Source organism: Podarcis erhardii (genome assembly GCF_964252035.2).
Source record: "Podarcis erhardii genome assembly, chromosome: 6".
Lineage (NCBI taxonomy): Eukaryota > Metazoa > Chordata > Lepidosauria > Squamata > Lacertidae > Podarcis > Podarcis erhardii.
This window is the reverse complement of record NC_138510.1, coordinates 99,604,911-99,617,971: the sequence shown is the minus strand read 5'-3', so window position 1 is coordinate 99,617,971 and position 13,061 is coordinate 99,604,911. Positions and strand designations below refer to the sequence as shown.

At 49.7% G+C, this 13,061-nt stretch overlaps 2 long non-coding RNA genes across 2 annotated transcripts; one reads left to right on the top strand and one right to left on the bottom strand.

Annotated features, from left to right (window-relative positions):
* The first annotated feature begins 2,191 nt into the window (after positions 1–2,191).
* LOC309344295 lies at positions 2,192–5,501 on the top strand. Its single transcript, XR_014157672.1, has 2 exons — positions 2,192–3,341; positions 3,463–5,501. It is a non-coding gene; the product is annotated as an uncharacterized lncRNA (long non-coding RNA).
* On the bottom strand, positions 5,008–12,966 carry LOC309344294. The gene is made up of 2 exons (XR_014157671.1): positions 12,367–12,966; positions 5,008–7,413 (listed from the first exon to the last, which is right to left on the bottom strand). It is a non-coding gene; the product is annotated as an uncharacterized lncRNA (long non-coding RNA).
* Between the last annotated feature and the right edge of the window lie 95 nt (positions 12,967–13,061).

Sequence of the window (13,061 nt, the reverse complement as noted above, 5' to 3'; positions counted from 1 at the left end):
ACCCTGGGAGAAGCCCCAAAGGATCTTTCCGCCTGCCCTCCAGAGTGGCACCCCTTGGTGGCTGGTTTTTAAAAAAACAAAACAAAACTTTAGTGTTTCCTCTCCTTGACAGACAGGGCTGCGATCTACTGCCAGTGGTTTTTATGACTGGCTAAGAAGAAAAGATGGACTGAGGTTTCTCAGGCATTGCATACATACCCTACAACATTTTTCAGATGAAAATAGAATCTCAGAGTTGGAAGAGACCACAAGGGCCATTGAGTCCAACCCCCTGCCAAGCAGGAAACACCATCAGAGCACTCCTGACATATGGTTGTCAAGCCTCTGCTTAAAGACCTCCAAAGAAGGAGACTCCACCACACTCCTTGGCAGCAAATTCCACTGTCAAACAGCTCTTACTGTCAGGAAGTTCTTCCTAATGTTTAGGTGGAATCTTCTTTCTTGTAGTTTGGAACCATTGCTCCGTGTCCGCTTCTCTGGAGCAGCAGAAAACAACCTTTCTCCCTCCTCTATGTGACATCCTTTTATATATTTGAACATGGCTATCATATCACCCCTTAACCTCCTCTTCTCCAGGCTAAACATGCCCAGCTCCCTTAGCTGTTCCTCATAAGGCATCGTTTCCAGGCCTTTGACCATTTTGGTTGCCCTCCTCTGGACACGTTCCAGTTTGTCAGTGTCCCTCTTGAACTGTGGTGCCCAGAACTGGACACAGTACTCCAGGTGAGGTCTGACCAGAGCAGAATACAGTGGCACTATTACTTCCCTTGATCTAGATGCTATACTCCTATTGATGCAGCCCAGAATTGCCTTGGCTTTTTTAGCTGCCGCGTCGCACTGTTGGCTCATGTCAAGCTTGTGGTCAACCAAGCCTCCTAGATCCTTTTCACATGTACTGCTCTCAAGCCAGGTGTCCCCCATCTTGTATTTGTGCCTCTCATGTTTTTTGCCCAAGTGCAATACTTTACATTTCTCCCTGTTAAAATTCATCTTGTTTGTTTTGGCCCAGTTCTCTAATCTGTCAAGGTCGTTTTGAAGTGTGATCCTGTCCTCTGGGGTGTTAGCCACCCCTCCCAGTTTGGTGTCACCTGCAAATTTGATCAGGATGCCCTTGAGTCCATCATCCAAGTCGTTGATAAAGATGTTGAATAAGACCGGGCCCAAGACAGAACCCTGTGGCACCCCACTAGTCACTCTTCTCCAGGATGAGAAATAGGGATGTCCTATTCAATAATGATAGTAGTAGTAGCAGCAGTGGTGGTAGTAGTAGTAGTAGTAGTAGTAATAATACTTTTCATAAACATGAAACATTAAAAAACTTCCCTATACAGAGCTGCCTTCAGACGGCTTGGGGGTTCTCATAACTCCATACCCTCCAACATTTCTCCAATGAAAATAGGGATGTCCTAAGGAAAAGCAGGATGTTCCAGGATCAAATCAGAAACCAGGAGGGCTTCTGTAAATCCAGGACAGTTCCTGGAAAACAGTGACACTTGGAGGGTCTATCATTGGAAATGTGTCCTTGTGGGTGACAGGAGAAAATGGAGTGTGGCTTGGGATATTTGGGGGCTTTGGAATCTTGGCAAGGCTACAAGAGGGGCTCATAAACAACTACAAAGGGCAGAGCCACACTCACCTGACTTTTAAGGCTGTTTTTGTTCCGCCTCCACACCCCCCCCGCCGCCATTGCTTTTCTGTTCTCTCCCCTCTTACCAGGCCGTGGGGGTGGGGAAGAGGGTCCTTCTCTTTTCCTCCACACCCCTTTCATAGCATCTGCTGGGGTCTTGGGCCACAGAGATGCACCTCTTCAGCCCTGCCCTGCCACCTCCATTTGCCCAGAGGGCTTTTGAGCCCATAAAGAGTGGCAGCAGTAGTGGCCAATGCATTCCTTGGAGGCTGGATCCTTAACCTCTGAAATCCCTTGCCTCCTGGGTGCAGAGGCTCTGACAGGGTGCTGTCTCCGCTCCACCGGTCTGTGTGGAATTCCTGGTTGCCAACGATGAGCATGCCTAAAGGCTGAGCACTCTTCCTTGTTTTCCTAGCAATGGAAAGCATTAGCAAGCGAAGCCCCTGAAGATACGCTGGCAAGTCACTCCTCAACATCACTACAAGATGTAGCGGCATCGCCTCCCAGCACCTACCTGGATGCAACCATGGTCATTTCCCTGCCACCTCATCCCTCTTTGGTTTCTCTCCTCTGGTATGCAAGCCTTCCTTGGGCTTCTGCTCCCAGCAGTTCTTTTCTCTGGGGCGCTCACTGCCTTCCCTCCTCTGTTTCCTACACTCCTCTTAGGTCAGACCCGTTTGGTCTCACCCTCATGATGACCAGGATAATCCTTTGAATGCTTCCAGTCTCCCTCCCGCAACTCATCTTGAACTTGGCAGAAGATCTTTCCCTGCGGTTTTATCTTTTTAAAGTTTTGGCAAATTGGTTAAAAAAAAACAAAAAAACAAAATTCAGCACGTCTATATGATGTGTTTCAATCTGACACCTACTCAGTCTTTACTGTCATAGCGAGGACCCACAAATGGCTTCCCCACAGATCCATGGTACGCAGTACCATATTTTCCAAAACTCCATTATTGTATTGTTCTTTGGCTGTGCCATAAAAATGGACAAATAAACATTGATCAATATTTAAATCTTAACATATTATTTTGGGCAAGGTAGGAGAACCATCACCTGAAGCACCACAGAAAGGCAATAGCTTTATGTGACAAAAATGTCACAAAATAGTAAACTCATTTCTAAATTCTTAAGTTCAGGAACTCTGAAGAACTCAACACCTTGCTCATTATTTCCTGACATATCACCTGGCTCTTCTTGTCGATCTCCCGGCTCCCAAGGGAGCAACACGGCTACCTTGCTTCTTGACAATAGTGAGCAGCCTCGTAACCACAGAGGAGGAACCCGCAGAACTTGCTCACTTTAGAAGCATCTCAGCTGCAGGGAATGAAGAGGAAGTTCCAGGCTGGGGGGGGGGCAGGGAGTCTGCGCCCCTGGCTCATGACATCGGGAGGCAGCACCCTGTTTTGCTCATCTGGTGGAGGAGGCCAAGCGGAGCATCCTCTGGAATGTGCTTGGAAAAAACTGTCCTTTTGTAAAGAACGAGTTGTTTTGTTTTTTAGTTGCAGCAACTCTGTCAGAAAGCAAGTTTGGAATCAGAAGCAAAAGGCAAAGAGAGAGAGTTTGTTGAAAGAGAGAGCCACGAAGGACTTCCTTAACCTCTGAAATTAGCTTCAGGCCTGGACAGCAAGCGACTACCGACCGATCGGCTTTGGCTCAGCTGCATCAGATTTCCATCTAGTGATCATCTACAGAATGGTCTAGAGTGTCCTAGGTAAATAATGGTCGAGAGTGTCCTTGGTATCTGAAGAAGTGTGCATGCACACGAAAGCTCATACCTAGAACTAACTTAGTTGGTCTTTAAGGTGCTACTGGAAGGAATTTTTTTATTTTAGGTAAATAAAGTCAGTGAAACCCAAATGGTACACTATTACCTAATGGCTGGAGAAGAAACAACCGTCTAAATGCAAAGTCTACCTTCAGCTGGTGAGAAAGCATCTTTCTCTGGTTGTAGATCCTGCTCCAAATAACTAGATTCAGAATTGTTTCATAAACATACAAAGCAAAGATAGTCATGGTAGTCCTTTAGGGGGAAACCTCCAAAACCCACCACTGGGCAATACACTTATAAGGGCCAACCAGACCATCACTCAAATGTGGCAAGTTTGTCCAGAAGTCCTAATCACACAGGAGGCTACATCGCTCGGGCGGGGGGGGGGGCAGGGGATAGAAGAGGGAGAGTCTAGCTTATGCTGGCCTCTTGCACACACTCAGCTCCAAGGCGGCAGAGATTGCAGGTTGTTGCTCCTTTATCCCAACATCTTAAGTGTGTAATCTGATATTTGCCTAGCAGCAGGGAGGGACTTGCTGAGATATTCATGGGACTAGAAAATGTATATGTTTAACTTATGAAATAGTGGCTTGTAATTTTATTGAAAACTCTGGAGTATTTGATTTGATTTTGTATATTTTATGATTAAAAGAACAACCTTGAAACCAATGCCAGACCAGACACTGTAACTCCTGTTAAAATGTTCTAGCAGACCCACTGAAATCAGTGGGTGTCAGTCAGTCCTGGGCCTGCCAAGAGTGTGATAGAAGCTGAAAGGGGTACCAGTTCTATGCACCCAGGTTGCCTGTAGCTTGAAATCTGAACATCAGAGGCTGTGTGAGCGGTGCACCCCGCCCCAGCCAAGACAATATTCACATTGTTTCCAGAAAGCAATATGGGGAGGGGGCTGAATTCTTTAGAAAAAGCCATTCTTAGGTGCAAATTCTAAGCTTTTCTGGAAGCTCCATTGTCAGTTAAAGGCATCCCCCCCCAAAAAAAATACATTCCACCCCCCAGTTTAATGGAACTTCATTGTGCTGGTTGATCTAGTCACCTACATGCAGTGCTGAATACATCACTTGAATCCATCTTTATTTTTAGCAGGTGCGTGATTCCCTGATGGCGATCAGTGGGGAAGCTCAAAGGCCAAGCAAAACATGAAAGAGCAGCTCTTCCCTTCTGTGTTCCCCACAGTGGATGTGGGAACACAAGGAAGAGTTAATGCCCACGTTTCACAATTCTGATCAGATATCCAAGTGGTTGCTATTTAATGCTAAAGAAATGAGGGGGGAAACCAGAAACTGCAAGTGACAAATTTAACAGCACTGTAGTTTTGCCCCCAATGAAGCTTTATCCAGAGCATCCAAGTCGGGGGAATGAACTCACAGGTTCTGTCACCAACAGATGCTGGACAGCAAGACTCTGGTTTCCGCTGCATGTTCACATATGTGAAGTGATTTGAATACTTAAAAGCACAACATACATGCTAGGATCATTTTTGAAAAACTGTCGGGCACAGATTAGGGCCTGGGTTCCCTCTACCACTCATCTCCAATGCAGTTTGGAAGTCCAATTTCCCTCTCACAAATCAGCCCGTAATAAAAGGTAGTTTGGTTAACATCAGAACAAATCTACTTTATTTTTCAATTAAAACTGTACATTCATCTTTTGAGCTGCTGAGCAATGGTGCATAGAGCACATGATCTCCTTAAATAATCTGAGTAGAAGACGTATGTTTACAGAACAGTTTGCAAAGGAATCATGTCAACGCTCTTGAACAGTCAAGTCCAGCCAGACAGGCAGTGCTATTGTCTTTCTTGGGGCAGAGAGATGGAGGAAGGCCAGAACCAAAAATGGCCTCCAGGTCAGATGTGTGCAAAGCTACGAACGGGTCTTTGGACAGAGCCCCTGTCCTTGCCCACAAGCCCCATGACCTTGAAGTTCTCGTGCAGTTCTGGCTTAAAATGTGCTCAAAATAGATGCCCCCTCAGCTAAGAGAGGAGCAGCTCAGCAACATTTCCCTGCCAAGCCCAAGCTCAGGCAGTAAAGCATGGGGGGGGGGTGACAGTAGACATTTTGGACATTCATTCTACTTAACCAAGTCACGAAGACTGAAAGGGGCAGGACCACTGAAACCCAGGTGAATTATGGAGGTGAGAGGACAAGGCTGCACAAACCCTTCATAGAAGACTTGAGGTACTTGGAGGCTGTGGATGCCAGAATCAGGAATGTCACTCTCCCAAAATCTATATCAGATACGCTACGTAGGACAAACAAACTCAACAATATCAGTATAATTGTCAGTGCAGACAATATCCCGTCTTAAATAATTCATAGCTCAGAAAGGCAAGGAGGCAAAACCCAGGAATAAATTTGCCACAAGAGAATCCTAATTATATATATATATATGCATACACCCCCATCCCTTCTAAAATGCTAGCTTCTGAAGACATTACAAAAAAAGTATTTTCTAAAAGGAGTGGGTGAGACGTTTAAAACGTCTCTTTCTTGTTTTCCTAGCATTGCCCAGGTCAACTCTGTCAGAAATGCTGCATAACTTTTGAGAAACCAAGAAGTGAAGGAGCCTCATGCAGGGAAGAGGAGCCTCATGCCGGGGTCAAGGTGGATTAAGAGCAAGGCAAACTGCTGCCACAAACTGGGGTGCCTCCCATTCTCGGCAGCAGCCGTGAAAGCAGAGGGGAAGCATGCATAAGATGCTGGGAACTGGGGAGCTTCGAGAGGGCAGGACCAGTAGTCAAATTTCAGAAGTTTCAAGCATTTCTAGCAGAACAAAGACTCTTCTCTTAAAAACATGTTTAAAACTGGCTCAGGAAAGTAACTCTACAGAAAGCCTCCCAGGAAGAATCTGGTTGGACAACACCCCATAATATCATTATGCGAGCAGAATTAAATCCTTTCTGTAGGCACCTGCCTAACTATTAGCAGATGATGCTGGGAAGACACAAACAGGCAATTTCTCAGAGACTGTAAAACAAAACAAAACCACCTCCCCACAAGTCTCTTACTAGATAGAGAGAAGGCTCATAGCTCAACGAGCCCTATCACAGGAGCTGCAATTGATCAGGACCTGAAATATCCACTTGAGTGTACACAAACCAGGATTTACTTGAAAATGAGGGCTCTTTCTAATGCAGCATTTTAGAGATAATGTCTACTTTTCTATTTGGGTGCCAAAAGGTGCCTTCACTGGTTCTCGCCTTCTTCCTGGAAGAAAGGCTTCCTTGTATTACAAAGAAATGGCTAGATGCCACAAATGCAGCCTTCCTGTCTATTGTCTAGCTTCAACTTCTATATAGCCAAATCATCTGGGTGACCCTACCTTGCCTCAGATCCCCTATTTTTAGGGCAGCAATCCTGTTCTTTTTAATGAGAGTTACACTGTGGCTGAGGATGTTCCTTTAAGTCTCTGCAGATACAGCCTAACATGTTCAGTCCCAGGGTGTGAAGGCTTTGAAAGCTGGCTGGGATTTTGTGTTTTGGGTGCTCCCATTGTGGTTCTTCCATTATAAGATACAAGTGACATTGCAGTTGGCCACCCACTAGATGTGTCAGGCTTTGTGCTCTTTTGGGTATGTAGATCTTGTTACGTTCCATCCCTAGGGTGGGCTGTGTTGTTCCTTTGCCTTTCCCTGTCCTCACCAGTGGCCACCAACCCTTCTCCTGACATTGAGGTGCTTGCATCTCTGTGCCATTTTAGCACCTCACTTTCTGTGGGTTTTTTCTACCATTTTCTAAATAGCACAATTGCAAAGTTTTTGAAAAAGTAGTTGCTTTTAAAAAGAGTTCCTGTAGCACAGGGCAAGAGGTTTGCAGCTAAGCTTACTTCTGAATAAACACAGCTACAGATTGGGCTGAAAGTCCTGTGGACTTTGCTTGAAAATGCCCCCTCTGCAGACTAACCAGTTTCACAATCTGATCTTTATCAAACAGCCAGTTTCACAACCAGGCTAGAGAGCTTGCCAGCTTGATTTCTCCTGTTTGTTACTGTTATGTACTGAGTTGAATAGGATCCAAACTGCAGCAGTCTGATTGGTCCTAGAACAATAGGCTCCAAAAGGCAGCAGTCTGATTGGTCCTAGAACAATAGGATTCAGAATGCAGCAGTCTGATTGGTCCTAGAACAATGCAGCAGTATGATTGGTTAGCAGGAACCACCCAATCATGCTCCAGATAGAAGTGAATCCACAACCTGATTGGCCTACAGTAGAATCCTGGAATTAGCCAATCATGTGCAGCCCATTGTGTAAATAATGTATATAAAGCAGATACTTTGAGGGGACATTCATTCATTCCTCCTCACCACTATGAGCTGAATAAAGAGCATGAAATCACTTTGCGACTCTGAGTATATTTCACTGGCGACGAAGGTGGGATCCCGCTGAGCTGACTGCCACACACAGCACCGCAGCACCGCCACCTGCCGCACCGCTGCCTCGCACCGTGTATCCAGGCTTCAGCTCCGGGACACAAGGAACTCAGAATGGCAACTGACAGCAGCTTCTCGCCATTCAACCCAGCATCTGGAGACTGGGAAGCGTACGCCTCCCGTTTCACCTTCCTCCTAGAAGCCAAAGGGGTCACCGATGAAGAAGACGCCAAGAAGAGGGCAATATTCTTCAGCGTCTGCGGAGAGGAGACATTTGAAATCGCCCGGGCTCTCCTTGCGCCTGAAGACGTCGCTACTGTTCCATACAAAACAATAATGGAACAGCTGAAGGGGCACTTTTCGCCACAGCCCTCAGTGGTGGCTTGTCGAAATGCCTTCTACGCAAAGCGGCAAGCCCCTGGGGAAACCATAACTGGGTTTGTGACCTCTCTCCGCCAAGCCGCCCGGTTCTGCAACTTCTCAGAGCTGGAGAACATGTTTCGTGACCGCCTCGTCGGTGGCCTGAAGGATGAGAAGCTGCAACGACGCCTCTACGCTAAGAAGAACCTAACGTTCCAGGTCGCTCTGGAGGAGGCCCTGGCAACGGAAGCTGCTGAGAGGTCGACGCAAGAGGCACGGCTGAGCCAGCCGTCCCAACCGAGGGTCCACCACGAAGACCTCACCAACGACTCGGGATCCGACAGGGAGGAGGTGCACCGAGTACAGCAGCGCACTCAAGCAGCCCACATACCACAGCTGCCTCGACGAGAAGGAGGGAACTGCGCAAGCTGTGGAGAAAGTCACGAGAGGAGGACCTGCCGTTTCCGCAACGCAGAGTGCAGGCAGTGCAGAAAATTGGGACACATCGCCCGGGTGTGTCGGGCTCGGCCCACCCGAAGCCAGGCATCAGATGACCAATCCAAGAGCCCCAGGTCCCGGGGCCCAACGCACCAAGGCAACTCGACGGAGCTCACAGACTTCCAGGTATACCAGTTGCCCCACCCCAACGTAGAGAAAATTTATGTAGAGGTACAGATAGAGGGGGCCCCATGCCGCATGGAGCTTGACACGGGTTCAACTCTATCCATAATCTCGGCAAGGACCTTAAGGAAACTGTGTCCTACTGGGGGTCCCAAACTCAGGCCGGCCCCATTCACCCTCCGGGACTTCCAGAAACGTAAGGTCCCCACAATGGGGGTGGGGACCTTCAGGGTGCAATACCGAGGGCGGACGCGGCAACTGGACTTGCTTGTGGTCAAGGGCCCCTACATTAGCTTACTGGGGTTGGCATGGTTTGGACCACTGGGACTAGCCATCACCGGGGTGAACCACATGAGCTTACAAGTGGACGTGGACGCCATATGCAAGGAGTTTCCGGGGGTTTTCGATGGGAAATTGGGACAGTATACGGGCCCCCCCATTGCTCTACAGCTTGACCCCGCAGTACGACCAGTCAGGCTCAAGGCCCGCCGGGTCCCATTCGCCCTGAAACCCCGTATAGACGAGGAATTGGACCGACTCGTGGAGCAAGGAGTGCTGGAGCCGGTGCCTAATGCCCCCTGGGAAACCCCAATCGTCACACCCGTCAAGCCTAATGGTTCGGTCCGCATCTGCGCAGACTACAAATGTACCATAAACAAGGCCCTCATGGCCCATGCATACCCAGTGCCAGTGGTCAGCCATGTCCTTGCCACCCTGGCTGGGTCGAAAATTTTTGGCAAGCTGGACTTGGCCCAAGCATATCAACAGCTGCCAGTAGATGAGGCCACAGCAGAGGCACAGACGATTGTGACGCACAGAGGAGCGTTCAGGGTAAAGCGGCTGCAATTCGGGGTCAGCGTGGCACCAGGCATATTCCAGAATCTAATGGACTCTCTCCTTAAAGGGATTCCTGGTGTCACCCCCTTCTTTGATGATGTGTTGATTGCCGGGCCCACACCAGAGGAGTTTGAGGACCGCCTCCGCACTGTTCTGCACCGTTTCCAGATGGCGGGTCTCAAGGTGAAGCGGGAAAAATGTCTACTAGGAGTGCCTCAAGTGGACTTTCTGGGATTTATGGTGGATGCAGAAGGGGTTCACCCGACTGGGGACAAGGTACGGGCCATTTGTGATGCCCCAGCGCCCAAGAACAAGACTGAACTTCAGGCCTTCTTGGGATTATTGAACTTTTACCATTCCTTCCTTCCCCACAAGGCGGCGGTAGCGGAGCCCCTACACAGACTCCTGGACAAGCGGGCCCCTTGGGTGTGGGGCCAGCGCCAGGAGGCCGCATTCCAGGCAGTCAAGGACTTGCTTGTCTCAAACTCGGTCTTGGCACACTTCGACGAGAGGCTGCCGGTGGTGCTAGCATGCGACGCCTCGCCCTATGGCATCGGCGCTGTCCTGGGACACCAACTCCCGGATGGAAGAGAGGTACCGGTAGCATACTTTTCCCAGACACTCAACGAAACCGAGCGGAACTACTCGCAAATCGACAAGGAGGGTCTGGCAATCGTGAAGGGAGTAAAAAAATTCCATGATTTCTTGTACGGGCGGCCCTTCACCGTGGTGACTGACCACAAGCCGTTGCTTGGCTTGTTTGCCCCCGAAAAGCAGACCCCCCAAGTGCTGTCTCCTCGCGTCCTCAGGTGGTCAATTTTCCTTGCCAGCTACCAGTATGCACTGATTCACCGCCCTGGAAAGGCGATGGGCCATGCAGACGCCCTCAGCAGGCTACCACTACCGGAAACAGGCCCCGACCCAGCACCTGCACAAGAGGTTATGAGCCTGGAGCTGCTTCCTGACCGCCCCATTCAGGCACAAGAAGTTGCACACCATTCCAAGAAAGATAGGGTCATCTCCCGGGTCCTGGACTGGGTGTGGAGGGGATGGCCCAGCCGCAGCCCCGGGCCAGAATTCGCCGGCTACACAACCCGCAAACATGAACTGTCAGCCCACAAGGGGTGCCTGTTATGGGGAAGCAGGGTCGTTGTTCCCCAGCCCCTCCGCAAAAGGGTCCTCACAGCCCTACACGAGACACACCCAGGGGTAGTAAGAATGAAGGCCCTTGCCAGGAGTTATGTGTGGTGGCCGGGGATCGACGGAGAGATAGAGGCCTGGGTCAAACACTGCCAGGCCTGCCAGGAATCCCGCCCAGATCCCCCAAGGGCCCCAGTCCAGTCCTGGGAGTCCGCCCGAGCACCATGGTCACGCCTGCATGTGGACTTCGCTGGCCCCTTTCAGGGGAAAACATTCTTCATAGTGGTGGACTCCTACACCAAATGGCTGGAAGTCGCACTGGTACCGTCCACTTCTACGTCCGCAGCCATCCGGGTACTACGCAGGCTGTTTGCAACCCACGGGCTCCCTGACACTCTCGTCTCAGACAACGGGACTGCATTTACATCAGGAGAATTTCAAACCTTCACAGTGCAGAACGCCATCCGCCACATCCGTTCGGCGCCATTCCACCCTGCCACCAATGGCCAAGCAGAACGCATGGTGCGGACCACCAAGGACACCCTTCGCCGCATGACGCAAGGGGATTGGGAGTACCGCCTTGCCACATTCCTTCTAGCACAGCACAGCACCCCCAGCTCAACGATTGGCCGGAGCCCCGCTGAACTACTAATGGGTCGGCGCCTTGCAATCAGATTGGACCGCCTTCACCCCGATAGAGCTCAGGATGAGGTAGTGGTGGGGGAAGGCAGGAACCCCCGGACCTTCGAGGCCCAGGACCCAGTGTACGCAAAGAATTTTGGGGCAGGCCCTGCATGGGTACCTGCCACAGTCACCAGGGTCACGGGCCCCGTGTCGTACGAGGTGCTAACAGATGGGGGGCAATGCTGGCGCCGCCACTGCGACCAGATACGGCGACGATTCCCGGGAGAAAACCAGGAGGAGGAGGACAGGTCAGAGGAGTCCCAAGGGAACAGTGGGGCAGTGAGGCCCATAGAGCAGCAGGGGCAAGCAGGAGAGGCAGAATCAGTAAATACAGAGAGGACCCGCGAGGCCGAAAGGACACCGGAACCAGAACCACGACTGAGCGAGCCGGTTGCGCCAGACCAAACAGCCCCATCCTTGGAACACGAGCCAGAACCTGAACCCCGGACCAGGGAACACCCCAGGCCGCAACGCACACGTAGGCCACCGGCGTACCTTGAGGACTATGAATGCGACCTTCCGGGCAGGACTGGAACTTAGAGGGGAGGGGTGTTATGTACTGAGTTGAATAGGATCCAAACTGCAGCAGTCTGATTGGTCCTAGAACAATAGGCTCCAAAAGGCAGCAGTCTGATTGGTCCTAGAACAATAGGATTCAGAATGCAGCAGTCTGATTGGTCCTAGAACAATGCAGCAGTATGATTGGTTAGCAGGAACCACCCAATCATGCTCCAGATAGAAGTGAATCCACAACCTGATTGGCCTACAGTAGAATCCTGGAATTAGCCAATCATGTGCAGCCCATTGTGTAAATAATGTATATAAAGCAGATACTTTGAGGGGACATTCATTCATTCCTCCTCACCACTATGAGCTGAATAAAGAGCATGAAATCACTTTGCGACTCTGAGTATATTTCAGTTACTTTCACTATTTGACCATAGTAAAATTGTGAAAAGAAAAGAAGAGCAGCGCTTGCAGCACACAGCTAGAAGGCGGCAGCCTTACAGGACTATAGCTAGAAACATTTCTACTTTAAAGCAAGTGCTACTGTTTCCAGTGTAACTTACTGATTAAATAGCCAACTGAAGGGTGTGGGTTGGGGAAACCTCTTTCCAAGAAGCAATTAATTAAGGTGGAGAGCCCACAGATCAAGGATAGGGACTTGGAAAGTCTCTGAAACTGGAAACAATAGAGAAAGGAGGAAAGCCTCAAAATGGCACCCATTGCCCCCTCCACTTCTGTTCCACTTTCCCCTCCTTAACAGACTTTCTGAGGTAAGAAGACAAGGAGGAGGAAGTGCTGGGGAAACATGGGAGGAGTACAATGGGCTGACAATGTTATCTGTTCTCCCCATAAAATTGTTTGAAGGCAGATTGAAAGCCTCATCCGGATGCGGGTCCTCCATGGCACATTCTGCTGCTTCTCTGCTTGTGGCACAAGGAACTCCGGAGTTGCTTCACGGAGCAACCCTCCATGCCACCATTCAATGCTTGGCATCTCTAAGATCGGTGCCATAACCCCCAACGCTGCCTTGTGCCTCTACAGTGGTGCCTCGCAAGACGAAATTAATTCGTTCCGCAAGTTTTTTCTTCTTGCGAGTTTTTCGTCTTGCGAAGCACGGTTTCCCATAG